This window comes from Pteronotus mesoamericanus, unplaced genomic scaffold (assembly GCF_021234165.1).
Source record: "Pteronotus mesoamericanus isolate MK-2021 breed Mesoamerican mustached bat unplaced genomic scaffold, CSHL_Meso_final scaffold_507, whole genome shotgun sequence".
NCBI classification, from domain to species: domain Eukaryota; kingdom Metazoa; phylum Chordata; class Mammalia; order Chiroptera; family Mormoopidae; genus Pteronotus; species Pteronotus mesoamericanus.
Window position 1 is genome coordinate 2,561,287 of NW_026555319.1, and position 13,628 is coordinate 2,574,914.

Sequence of the window (13,628 nt, forward strand, 5' to 3'; positions counted from 1 at the left end):
CCATCTCATTTCACAGCCCACCTACGAAATCATGTGCTCCTTTTCAATCTCCTTTACGAGCTGAGGTTTTCATTACACAAAAGCCCTTCCAGGCAAACAGGAGAGAGTTCAAATGTGAGAAACTCAAGCTTCGTTTCAGTATTTCCATGACTATTCTGGGTGGTTCGTTTTCCAACCTCTGTGACAGCTGAAAAGACACCACGGACATGGTCACCCGTTTCAGAGCCTCAAAGATCCGTAATGTCCCCAAGACTTCCTGAGCAAAAGGACTACATGTGGGAAATCAATGAAAACAGGAATGAGAAGAGAAACAAGGTTAAAAATTAGTTGCTTTTTGTTCGTCATTGGGGACTTTTGGTCTTCTAAACATTCCTTGAGTTCCTCCACATGAGTTTTTAATATCTAGCCCACAAAAAAAAAAAAAAAAAAAAAAAAAAAAAGGCCTATAACCATCAGACCCTGAGCAGCTTGGTGGCTGCCGGCTCGCCGCTCGCTACCCTCCAGAACCCGCCGCCGCCCCGTCCCACGAACGCCCGGCGGCCCACCCGCCCCCACAGTGCGGGCGGGGCTCGCCCGGGCTCGCCGCACAATGCCGCCCCTCGAAAGGCCTTGCCTGGCCACTACTTAAGGATGCCCCCACCCCCGCCCCACCCCTCCCCTCTAAATCATCGCCCTAGTTTATCTTCTTCATAGCACTTAATCACTATCTCAAACTACATTATTTATTTGTTTACTTGCGTATCGCCTGTCTCCTCCACCAGAAGTAAACTCCATGAGCAGGGGCCCTCGACTGTCTTACTCAGTGGTGTTCCCAGCACCCAGCACGGTGCCTGGCACATAGGAGGTGTCCAATAAATACTTGTTGAGGGAATGAATGAAGAAAAGGATAACCAGCATGCTGACAAAGGAACCGGCACATAATCCTCAGTGACGGGGTTACCGAGCACTCCTACTCGTCACTGCCCAAAATGGCAGAAACGGGACTAAACCGTGGCAGTGCCTCCTCCTGCCACCCACTCCTCCTGGCTGGCAGGGGCTCTGCGCTACACAAGGGGCCAGGGTGGGCGCTTCTGGATGGAGAAAAGCTCTGACCTTGCTTGCTTCTTCCTCCCTATTTACATTCAGCTACTTCAAAAAAAAATTCAAGTTAAAAAATGTGATGTAGCCACTAGAAAAGTAAGTCTAACAGAGATGCAGTGATTAGCAGAATCCACAAAATTAAAAAAAAAAAAAAAGTTCAAGGGCATGTATGTCTGCCACCAATTCCTCAAATAGGCCACATGAATGGAAATTATGAGTAACCTAAAATCTAAAATGAAACTTGATGCCATCTAGGAAGGGGCGGACATTTATGGGTATTTTGAGGACATACAGGCAAGTGCGTGTAGAAATAATGGGACCTACACAGCGGCTGAGTCAAGTGGAGCCTCAGAAGTGCCAGAACGCTGTCTCGGTGGGAGCTCTCCATCTCAAATGCAGTGATGGGTATGCCTGAATCAAGAGAAGGGGGTCGTGAGCCCCCGACGGGGAGTCCCGGGGGGCCTGCCGGGTGAGGGTGACACAGCAGGCTGCGCCATGACCACGGTTCCCTGTGTAGTAGTCAAGGGCAGAGGCATCACGCTGGAACCCTGGGAGACGCACGCCCATGCTGCTGCGGGTGCTGTGCTGGGACCTCACAGCCCATCTCAGGCAGACACCCAGAGGGACCCCAGATTCAAGCCCGGTGGTGGGACACACTTGGCATGAATCTAAGTCAGCCTCACATACACCTCATTGAAAAGAATGTTCTGCTAGGGCCTGCTGTAAAAATTTCTCGGGTCAATGCAGGTATTTACAGGGTTTCCTTCCTAGTGGCACTTATGGGTTTTAAGATTTTTAACTCTTAGCAAAACGCTTTATATAACTGATATTTTGAGATGGTTTCTCTCCTTTGTGTGCACTCTCTGGTGGATGCAGAGGCTGGTGCTCTGACTGAAGGCCTTCCCACACTCATCGCATTTAAAAGGCTTCTCCCCAGTGTGCACTCTCTGGTGGATGCAGAGGCTGGAGCTCTGGCTGAAGGCCTTCCCGCACCCACAACATCTATAGGGCTTCTCCCCAGTGTGCACTCTCTGGTGGATGCAGAGGCTGGAGCTCTGGCTGAAGGCCTTCCCACACTCATAACATTTATAGGGTTTCTCTCCGGTGTGGACTCTCTGATGCATGCAGAGGCTGGAAGTGTGCCTGAAGGCCTTCCCACACTCTTCACATTTGAAGGGCTTCTCTCCGGTGTGGACTCTCTGATGCATGCAAAGGTTTGAACTATTACTAAAGCCCCTCCCACACTCGCTACAGACATAGGGTTTCTCACCTGTATGAACTCTCATGTGAATTTGAAGATGTGAGCTCCAATTGAAGGCTTTGCCACACTCATAACACTTATAGGGCTTTTCTACTGTGTGGATTTTCTTATGTCTGTTAAGTTTTGTTGTGGTACTAAAATCCTTACCGCAATCATCACATTTGTAGACCTTCTCTCCCGTGTGGTCTCGCCAATGGATGTGAAGTTCTGATATATGAAAGAAACCCTTGTCACACTTGTCACACTTATGGGGCTTCTCAGCTGTGTGAACTTTCTGATGCATAAAAAGGTCAGCTCTCTCAGAGAAAAATTCCCTACACATGGGGCACTTGTAGATCATTTTTCCTATTTGGTATCGTGACTTAGAGGAGAAATTCCTTACGACTACTACAGGTATGGGGTGGCTGAGGCCTCCAGTCTCTCAGGTGGCCATGCTGGCAACCTATCTCAGGCTTGCTCCCTCCGGGAGGTTCGTGGCTGGCCTAAGCTTTTCCCTGCCTGTCTTTCTATGGAAGGTGCCTTCCTGCATAGTGCTCCTCACTCAGTACTGCTATTGATTATAAAGTGACATTCACTCCCACATGAACCCTGGAGCTCCTTAACACAGAGCTTTCTTTTAGGCCCTGAGATGTCAGCATCCCCAGGGGCTCCTGAGGAGCGAGCCTTCACGTTTTTAAGCCCCCGGAACCTTCCTCTGTGGAGCGGCCTCGTTCTCCTCGCTTGCAGAGAAAGGACCACACTGTGTCCCTTGCAGCAGACGGTGAGATGCTTGCGTGTGGGTCTTGATCCCCTGAAGGCTGCCCTTGAAGAGTCAGGGTGACATTCTGCCTCCTACACGTCAGACAGGAGCTGGCCCTGGAAACACGCTCAGTGGCCCAGGTGTGAGGCTCCTCCCTTCTGAGGGTGCCCTGCAGAGGCAGCACCCCTGTTTCCTGGAACAGGAACAGACACAAACACGCTGAAAGAGCCCTTTTGTCCAGAAAATGATGATTGATTCTGTAAACCTGTTAGAGCAGACACACGCACCTTTTCTGGTCTTGAGAAAGCAGCTCTTGTCTTCCAGAGAGCGGTGTCCTTGGGTTTGCAGGTCTGAAGGAGAGAACGTGTAGAGATCATGCCCCTGTTCACAGCCCAGGGTAAATCCAACACCACCGCTTACTGTAATGGCCTGCGCAATGTCAAGGGGGCGCTACTGAAAAGGAAAAGATCCTCAGGAGGCCCCGGTAAGCACGAGGAGCACGCTGTCCTATGTAAAGGACCGAGGGGGAGCTGCCTCCGCTTTGAACTTCAGGAGGAACAGGGCTGCTGCTGCTGCTGCTGGAGCTAAAGCCTTCCCATCTGTAGGAGGCACCAGCACATGGCCCATCGGGATCGAGTGGCACGCCCTTGCTTGCTGTCCTTCAGTGGTCTCCCGAGGTACTTAGAATAAAATGGAACCTTTCACCTAAACCTCAAAGTGCTCCCACGACCTTGCTCTCCACCCAACCTTGCTGGGTTTTCTGGTTCAGTTCTCCAGCACCCCACGCTGGCACCCGCCGTGGGGCCTCTGCACAGGCTCCTCCCCACCTGTGCATGGCTGGGGTGTCAGCTGCCCACCCCCCACCTAGAGAAGGCTCCTGGCCAAGACTCTATTTTATCTCTTATTAGATTCCTTCAAAGCACACAGAACTTGTAATTATCTTAGTGTCCTTGGGTTTTGATCTGTCTCCTGTGCTGGGATATAAATGCCACGAGGGAGGAACTCTGTGTGTTGCTCTCTGTCATATTCGGTGAAGGGAGGTGTTCAATTACCACCTGCCGAATGCACCTCTGCAGCCCTTTCTGACTCGCTCTCCCCCGCCCCCAGACAGGATCTGCTGCCGTCTGGTGTGGCAAGTACAAACGCATGTCCTAGAGCCTTATCTCCAGTCTTTTGACAACCAACATGGGAAAAAATACCCGACAAACGGAATGAGAAGCAAATAGAAGAAAATAAATCCCATAATATTCAACCTGAAATCTTCTGAGATCTAGGAACATGTCTTCACAACCTTTTCACCTCCTGTATTCTATATTAAGTGATACTTCAATTAATTAACAAAAATTAATAGATCTTAAAACAACACTTTGAATAATATGTTCCATACAAAGATGGGGTACATTGGTGACTGAGATTTCTTCAGCATTAAAATGGCAAAATAAATCAAATTATTTCTAGGTGGGAATCTTAGGATAATAAAAGTCAACTACATAACCACAATGTCGGCAAACATGCAGTCACAACATCTAGAACAAACATACGTGTGTCGTTCCCCCCCCGCCCCGACCTAGTCATCGCACTTCTAGAGAGGAACCCCAAGACACACTGGCACAGAGGGGGTGGGGGATGCCCCAGCTCACTCCCGGAGGCAGCAGGTCTCGCGGCAAAGTCTCAGGCAGCCCAGGCACCCCGCCCCCCGGCCCCGTGGGGGACTGGCCGACCTGACCGTGTCACTTCCTACTGCGGAACACGCCCAGCCACCCAACAACGGGAGTGGGGGCATCATGCACTGAGGTGGGGCGAACCCAGGTCCTGCGTGCTGCTTAGTGAAAAAAGCAAGACCCAGAATAATCTATCAAGTGTGCTATCTTTTGTGCAAAAACAGAAGGAAACGTGAATGTATTTATATATTTATGTATTTGTTTACATGATGTATAAAAAATAGCATCTGGAAGAATAATACAAACCTAACTTAAGTTGCTCTTCATGGGGAAAGAAGAAAAAAAGGATGGAGTAAAGCTTCTCTGAATGTACCGCGCTAGGCAGTTTTGACTTTGGAAATATAAATGTTTAAATATTCAAAAAATATTCAAAAATTAAACAGAAACAATCCCTAAAATTTTAAAACAAACTGTATCTGCTGATAAACAAACCTTCAAAGAAATCAAATTTCTTTTGATAGTTTAACTGTTAGTTGTAGTAACAGTGGTGTTTTTATAAAGTAGGATAGTGCCAATAAGCAATTATGCTAAATTATGTTAGGAACCAAGATTCAGTTTGAGAAAACAAGACAGTGCCATGAGACTGAATTTGGAAGTATCAGTCTGAATCCGTGTCCTTGTTCTAGGTCTGCCCCCTGACAAGGCCAGGACGCAGTGACGACAGACGGCAGCGGCCCCCTCCCCACGTGGAGGGGACCCTTGTGGACAGCTGGCTTCCAGGCGAGCAGCACCACGTAAATGAGCGGGGCCTCTGGTTGTGTCAGGGGGAGCTTCTTTATGACTGGGCACCAGTGCCCTCTGGCAGGGCTCTGGCACACTGGCACAACCAGAGGCCGATCGGTGCGATAGGAAACATACGGTGTCACCTTGAGACACCCGAGAGAAGGCTGAGCAGAGTCTCCGCTGCTTCCAGAGCTCACTTCCCCTTGAAGGAGCCCAGAGGCAGAGGGACTGCCAGGATGCAGGCAGAACCACGGCAAAATGCGGGCCAGCCCAGACGAGGGCCTGTTTTTGTAAAAGGTAAGTGGCATTTGGCGGGGCGTGGGCGGTGGCGGGTGGGGGGCTGTAGACAAACGAGATTGAGACATCACGAGCAAAGGCCACGTGAGGCCCTGCTTTGGAATCACATTCAGGCAGGGCAGCCGCTTCTACGAGACAAGTAAGGACACACGGTGCGGCCTGGGCGGCAGACGGCGCAAGGAGCGCTGTCCCCGGGTTGGGCCCAGTGGTGCCCCCCAGACCAAACCCTAACACCTGTATTTGTAGAGACACATACTGAAGCCTGTAGGAATGAAACAACATGTCTCAGGCGTGTCTGAAGGGTTTCAGGAAAAAGCAAAAATAGATAAACCAAACGTGGCAAAACTGTGATCTAGTTGACAGGTAAACGACGCACAGAACCTTTTCTCCCTGTGTGTGTGGTTAAGATTCTTCAAGGTACAAAACTGCCTTGTGCTGAGGAGACAGCTCCCCTCCTGCAGTGACACCCTGCTCCCAGGACGGGCCATAGAACCAAACACGCACAAGCCCCCAGCACTGCGACTGCCCTGTCCAGGCCGAACAGGCAAGAAAGCGTGCTCCGCACATGTCACTGGGAGCCAATGGCGGCGATGGCTTCGGGGCAGGGACAAGCAGAGGACAGAGGGAGCCCGCGGCACCCTGCTCCTCCTTTCCCCGCCAGCCGGCCCGCTGCCGTCACCACCACCACGGCGCTCCCTGTGCCTTCACAGGGAAATGCAGCAGCGAGCGTCAGGCACTCCCCCAGCCCAGCTCGGAAGAGGCAGACTCGGCTCAGAAGGGCGATGACTCGGCACCGAACTCAGTGACAAGAAACTCCTGTCATCGTCCTATGTGAAGTCTGCCAGGTTCTCTGCAGGGGAAGGAGGCACCGCCACCTCCTTACCAGGTAACGTGCCTAGACACATCTGTAAGTCTCACTGCGTAGTGGGGAGAGAAACAGAAGCTACATTCTGCAGGAAAAAGAAAAAGAAGATAAAGCAAAATAAACTGCAGCGAATTCCCCATGTGACCAAGCAAAAGCACAACAGGACAAATGAGGAGAAAGGATCCTCGCTGCAGACTTCCCTGAATCAGCCCGAGCCCAGCTTCAGCCGCCGGGAGGAGAGGTCCGGGAGGAGCAGACACACCCGCAGGCCCTGAGACGCCAGACGCACCCTGTGCCCAGGCTCTCTTGCTTGAGACCTCTCACAGCCCACGGCCCATGGGGGCCGCCTGGACTGCGAGACCCCTGTCCCCAAGGAGGACAGAGCCTCGCACTGAGGTCGCCTGGCGCTGCCCAGGACAAGGCTTAGCTCCCCACGAGGCCCCGGTGCACCCCTGCCGTCCGTGCACGCAGCCTGCATTGGGAAGACCTTGGCCAGGAGCGCGCGCACCAGCTCCAACCTGCAAGAACTGCCCGGATGGAGCTGTCGGCCTCACCCCCACCCCACTGCCCTGGAGACGGCCCCGTCTCCTCCTCCCGTCTGTCCTCGTCTACACTTGGTGACCCCAGTGAACACCCGAACTGTACCTCCCAGCACAGCTTTTCTGTTACCTTCTTTTACACAGCTGACCAAAAACTACCACTTTCTTGGGGGCGGGGGAAGGGGCCTGCCAGTATTTCATGGATTTCTCATGGAAACGGTCGTATGGCTGCAAACCAGAAAGTCAAAGCGGGAGGACCCACCCGCACAGGACAGATGCAGGAGAGACAGCGTCCCATGGGCCCCCGTGTGAGGACGGCGGAGGCAGAGGGGGGAGCTGACAGCCTGGGTCACGCGGCGCAGGGGCACAGGCTGGCCGGAAACCAAGACCCATCGCTCCCATGGGCAGGAGAGGACTGCCCAGGTGTTGGCGGCCGAAGCAGCGCCGCGGCCGGGCTTTCTGAGCAAGGCCACAGCTGGGACACAAGCCCTGCGGAGGCACACAGACCTGGCCCGTCCCCACCGAGGACAGGGAAACTGCTGCGGAGCCACCCCAATCGCACGGCCAGGCAGGCTGCGAGGGACGGGCCTGAGGAGGGGCGGGCTCTGTCCGTGGCCTCCCTGGCCGGTCTTGTCTTGCAGCTTCATTCCTGCCCTTCCCTCCCCCCGAGCCTCCCCTGCTCTCAGCACATACGCCCTGGGCGCGCCCACAGGTCGGGCAGGTGCTGGCCTCTGGCTCTAAGCCATCTCTCTCTAAGGCTCCTGTTCCTCCACCCCAGCCCGGCCCAGCCCTCGCTCTGCAGATTTGCAGAGCGTTTCTGTGCTGGACGCCCGACAACTCCCGGGCCCACGTTCCACCCTGATCCTCGCGTGGTGGTGTCCTCTCCGCAGCAGCACCACCTTCTCCTTCTCTGAGGGCAGCCCCTGGCCAGTCTCCCACCCCCGCGCTGCCCTCCTCGCCAGCCTTCCGCCACCCGCCTGATCATTGTCTGTGTCCCTGTCTCTGCTGCCACCAGCAGGGACTGCAGAACACAGGTGAACTTAATGCATCTCTAAGGCCCCTTGACCACAGGTCATCCAGCTCACGGGTGTCTGTCTGGCTGCGTCAGCTGCGGTGCCTCCACGGGGGCAGACACCAGCAGGCCCCCTCCCTTATGGAATTGTCTAGCTGGGGGAGGCGTCTGTCCGATGCCCATGCAAAAATGTCCCTGGGGACCCATGGTGGACCGGGAGTGGGGACTACCCAGTCAGGAGGGGCAGGAGCGAGATGTGTGGCAGGAACTTGCAGGTGAAAGGAGGCCGTCGCTAGGGGAGGGGGACAAAAAGGACCTGTAGCCGGAGAGTGAGGCCAGCACGCAGACGAAGGGCCCGGGTGGCCGAGGGTGCGGCGCACACCCAGAAGGGGGCGGTGGGCGGAAGATGTTATGGATCGTGACCTTGATCCTTGAGCGATGGACAGCCAGTGAGGTGGTTAGTTCTTAACTGTGTTAGAGTGGGAACATGTGCACTTTTAAATGGAAACCGTGGCTAGCATGGAGTCAAGGGGCGGGTGGAGGGAAAGCGTCTGGGGCGAGCACGGCAGTGGGCTACTTCCGCGTCTGGGCTGCACAGACAGTGACCCGCACTGAGGCGGGCGTGGGCCTCGCTCGGAGAGAAACCAGCCTGGCCTGGAGCCGCCCGCGCACACGGCCGAGGAGGGCGCTCAGGTTTTCTGTGTATGTGACTGGATGGAGGGGGAGCCACTCACTAAGATCAGAAGTCCTTGGAAAGGCCAAGGACAGGGGATGGAGCCCGTGGGCCCAGCCACAGACGCGTGACAGGCTGCAGCAGCCGGGGAGGACGGCTGCGAGCGAAGGCGCCGGCCCTCAGAGGGCAGGGCAGGGCCCTGCAGCCCGCACACAGGGGCGCTGCTGACGTGCAGGGTGCCCGAGGCGGGGCTAGAAACGAGACCTCCTCGGGAGAGAGCGAAGAGGTCGCCAGGGCTCAGCCCACGGAGACCCTGCTCTGGACGGCCGAGTGTGAACGGAGGCAGCACAAGCGTCGCACTGTATGATTCCACCTGCATCAGGTCCCCAACAGGCCAGGCGAGTCGACGCTCTCAGGAGCAGCGAGGGCGGAGGGGCTGTGACTAGAAGGGGCACAAGGCGTTTCGGGGTCCCGGTCTCGGGGTCGCATGAGCCGGGCACCGGCTTCCCCAGTGCACTGCTTGCTGCAGGGCTGGGAGCATTCGCCCAGCCGCGCCTGTGAGGGGCAGCTCGCGTGCCGCAAGGAAACGATCGGGGAAAAACAAAAATTCCACTTACAGGGAAGACAAGCGACCGGAGACAAAAGAAATAACGTAAAGGGCCCGTGGAGCCCAGAGGGTCAGCCCTTGTGGGCGGCGGCTGGGCCTCCCCCGGGCCAGGGGGGCGCGCGTGCGCGTCGCAGCGGCAGGCTGGCGAGCCCGCTGGCTGTCCTCAGCAGAGCAGGAGGCAAGGCCATCTGCAGAGGCAGGGCCGAGGGCCCCGCACGGCCCTGCAGCAGGAGAGTGGAACAGCCACAGCAGCAGAGTGCGAGGCGGCCAGGCTGTCCCCCAGGCCTGTCCTGCGGCCGCTGCGTGAGGAATGCGGACAGCTGAGTTCCTGCTAAACGGGAACCATCAGAAGGCAAAGGGGCCCCCTGGCTGGAAGAGCTCATTACCCCTATTCCAATCCTGGTTTCGGCCTTCACAGGCAGAGAAACTCATAAAACCGCCTGGGCGTCCCGGTCCCCAGGCTGCCGTGACCTTCCATTTCCACCCCCAACCCCCGCCCCGGCTCACTCCCAGCCAGCGGCCAGGCCACCCGCACGTCCTCCCAGGGAAGGCCGCACTCTCCAAGGACGCCCTCACTACCCTGCCCCAAACCGTGAAGTGCGCTCGTCAGGGCTGCTCCTCCCCGCAGGCAGGGTGTGTCCTCCGTCCCGCCGCTCCCCACCCGGTGCATCTCAACTGGATTTTTCGTTTTTAAGTTTAATGTATTTTCTGAAATTCAGACCACTAGCTCAGAAAAATCTGAAGCCGTTTGAAAATAACTACACCATTACTTCATCATAAAAGTCAAGCAAAAAGGGCCTCTCACCCTGTTTTTGAAAAAGCACCCCTCCTCCGGCTGGAAGGAACCCGAGGCGTTGCAGGTCCTTCTGCAGTACAGAGGTCCCAGGGCCTTCTGGTAAAGCTTTCGGTATAAAAACCCCACCCGACTGCCACACTCTATGTGTTAGTGAAATCCATTTAACACCTCCCATTTTTTGACAGAACCTCATTTTTACCTGAAACATGGCTGACAAGGCGGCTCTGCAGACTTGGTGCTGGACAGACACCTCAGCGAGCACCGCACAGCAGGTGTCCGCTGCCAACGGCCACGTGTGGGCTTTCCCGTGAAAGCCGGGGCCGCGGATGCTGGCAGCGGCCCGCTCGAGCCCCGCACCTCGGCACCCGGAGACCTCTGATGGCATCGAGAGTGACCCTGACCAGCGGGCGGGGGGGCCGAGGGGGTTACATAGGAAACGCGCGAACACCTGCGAGGCCCGCAGACCTCGGGGAGCCAGTCTTTTCGGAAGCCCAGTGGGTGAGGCAGGCAGGTCATTGTGGGCGAAGGGGCACAGAGCGCGAGGGAGGGCAGCGGGCTCTAGGGCACGGCGTGCAGGGGCGGGGGGCACCGCACGCCGTCACCCGCAAGGCTACTGAGCCCCCTTCCCACGGACACAATGTCTCCGCCAGCTTCGGCCGAAGCGACAGGCTGCGGGAGGCCATGCACGGGAGCGGGCGCCTTAGGCAGGCCGCACACAGCCTGCCGGCGACCCCTTGCTGGGGCTTAAGGGCCGCCACCCTCCCTGCTCCGAGCACTCCGAGCACTCCGTTTAAGTGCTGCTTTTTTTTAAAACGTCATTTGTGTTAATGTGTGATGCCTTTATCATCACGTGTAAGTGAGTCAGCTAACGAACCTTTCCGTAAAGCTCTGGTCTCCACTTCTGTCGGGTGCGTGCAGAGCGAGCGCCACGGCCTCGACGACGCCCTCTGAGAGCGCACGGGGTCCTAGAGGTCAGAGGGCGGAGGTGGCACTGCACATCCACTGTTTTCTTCTTTGAAATCCTCACACTAGGATATGTGCGTTTATTTTAGAGAGAGAGAAAGGGAGAGAAAGAGAACATCGTGGCTTCCCTTACCTGCCCCAACCAGGGGTGAACCTGAAACCTAGGTGTGTGTCCTCACCGGGAACCGACCCTGCGACCTTTTGGTGTATGGCACGACGCTCCCACCCACTGAGCCACCTGGCCACGGCTACACCCACTTGTTTTTTAAAGCTTGAAAGGATGTGAACGAACTGTCAGATGAACTTACTTAAAGTGAGGTACTTCCATCGTCAGCCATTATTGTAAGAAAAACGCCCCTAAATTCCTCCAAAATAATTCCAAGTCCACTTTTGCACATGAGCACGTCAAGAAAAAGCACTCTGCCCAGGGGGAGGTCTATGTGGGATTCAGAACCACCCCGCTGGCAGCAGGCCACCGGCTGTGCTCACAGGCCCTGGATCCCCCAGTCCGATGCCACGCAATTGTCTTGCGTCGCTCCCCAGACACAGGGCTGCCCTCTCCGCGGGGGAGCACGTGGAACGTGCTCCCAGCCTGGCCGGGAACTCCTCCTGCCCCTTGCACGTCATCAGGAAGTCCCAGAAGTCAATGCCATCAGCTACTCACCGGTGGCAGCCCAGCCGCACGGGGAGCGAGGCCTCAGGCCGGCCTCACTCGGAGGCCGCGGCGCACTGCCAGCAGCAGGCCATTCGGGGCCCTGGTGCCCGTGTGCTGCCAAGGGCCACGGCCAGGAGGTTACTGTGTTGTTCCAGGCCACCACCCCGCCCGCCAGGGGGCCTGGGCACACAGAGACAGTACCACCTCCTCGCTCACGCCCACGCCCCCGCCCCCACCAGAAAAGGTCTGCCGGAAACACACACAGTGGGGGTCGGGAAGGCGCAGCTGCGCAGGCTGCACTTCTCCTGGCTCAGCCGGCAGCCCCGGAGCGACCTCAGGCGCCGAGAGGCAGCGCGCTCGCCAGGGCTGTGGGACGCCGTCAGCCCCAGGACAGAAGCCACAGGCGGCCTGGAAGGCATCCCCGGGCAGGCCCCCATCCCAAACAGGCCCTTCCCAGGCCCCACAGTTGTGCTGGCACCCCGCCCATCCGGACGCAGAGCTGCCTCCTCATCACAGCCCCGTCTCCGTGGTCACAGGCCACAGCGAAGCCCCCATCTCTCGCCCTGGGGGCTGGCTCTCAGAGCGCCTCGGAGGAGGCCCCGCCCAGCCTCCCCGGGCCCTCCCGAGCAGCCAGGGGGCCTCCGGCAAGCCTGCGCCCCGTGTGGCGCCCTCAGCCCTGGCGGACAGCACCGTGTGGCCCGCTGCGGGGCCGCCGACGGGGTGCGCTTCCGGGCGTGCGGGCACAGGGCCCCCCGTCGTCCCGGGCCCCCTTCAGCCCTGCACAAGTGGCACTGGTCAAAGCTGAGGGGCTTCACGCAGAGTGGCCCGGGCGTGCCCCCTAACCCTGGCTCTACATCCCCCCACCAGCACGCCCGGCGCCAAACGGATTCCGGGGTCCTCCTCACCCAAGGCCTGTGCAGGAATTTGCACACCACCCCTGTCACCGAGAGCCACGGGACCGGCCGGCACCCTGTGAGCGGCGTCTCAGGAGCACGCCCCGACCGTGCCTCAGGCTCCTCCCCCAACCCCCCGCCCCCCCGCCACGATGCTCCAGGCTGGGGCGCTGGGTTCTCATGAACTGCAGGGGAGAGAGCTGCTCTCGTTTGGTCCCCAGGACCTCTGTTCTTCATGGGGCCGGATCGAACGACTCCTTATGGAGAAAAGAGAAAAAACAAAGAAGCTGTGCCTGACTTTTCCTCAACTACAAATTACCACAAAGGTGATGAAATTAGGTCCAGAAAAGGGCAAGAAAAAGTACAGAGGGAGAGACGCCAAGTTTCCCCGTGTCTGAGAAGGGCGGCCGCGGACGTTATTGGAGCGATAAGGGATGGCTTGGGCGCGCAGGCCTCCGCTCTCCTGCAGCCAAGTCCGCCGCCCCCCACCCCCCCACGACCTACACAGCAACACATGGGCGCGGCCTGGGCTCTGCCACTTGCTATGCTGACGGCAACTGATCTCGAACTGATCTGGAAAAACACAGGTAATCGTGCCTGCGACGCTTCGCTGCCATAATTAAAGACAATGGATGTGGAAGTGCCTAACAGAGGGCCCAGGGCACAGCTGAGGCTAAACAAACAGGAGTTTCCTCAGTTCCCGTGTTCTAACGAGCGCACGGCACGCCCATCCCGCGGCCAGCTACGTCATTTCCCAGGCAGAGGCTCCCCAGGACGCGAGGCCCCCAGGGCGCGGGCCCCTCC

The 13,628-nt window shown here is 57.2% G+C and overlaps 1 long non-coding RNA gene across 2 annotated transcripts in view; it reads right to left on the reverse strand.

Annotated features, from left to right (window-relative positions):
* Positions 1-662: 662 nt before the first annotated feature.
* LOC129087427 (uncharacterized) overlaps positions 663-13,628 on the reverse strand; it is a 30,520-nt gene continuing 17,554 nt past the window's right edge. For both annotated transcript variants that reach the window (XR_008530901.1, XR_008530900.1), the window contains exons 4-5: positions 3,368-3,430; positions 663-3,273 (exon numbers count right to left, since the gene is read on the reverse strand). This is a non-coding gene — a long non-coding RNA (uncharacterized LOC129087427). The remainder of the gene's footprint in view (positions 3,274-3,367; positions 3,431-13,628) is intronic.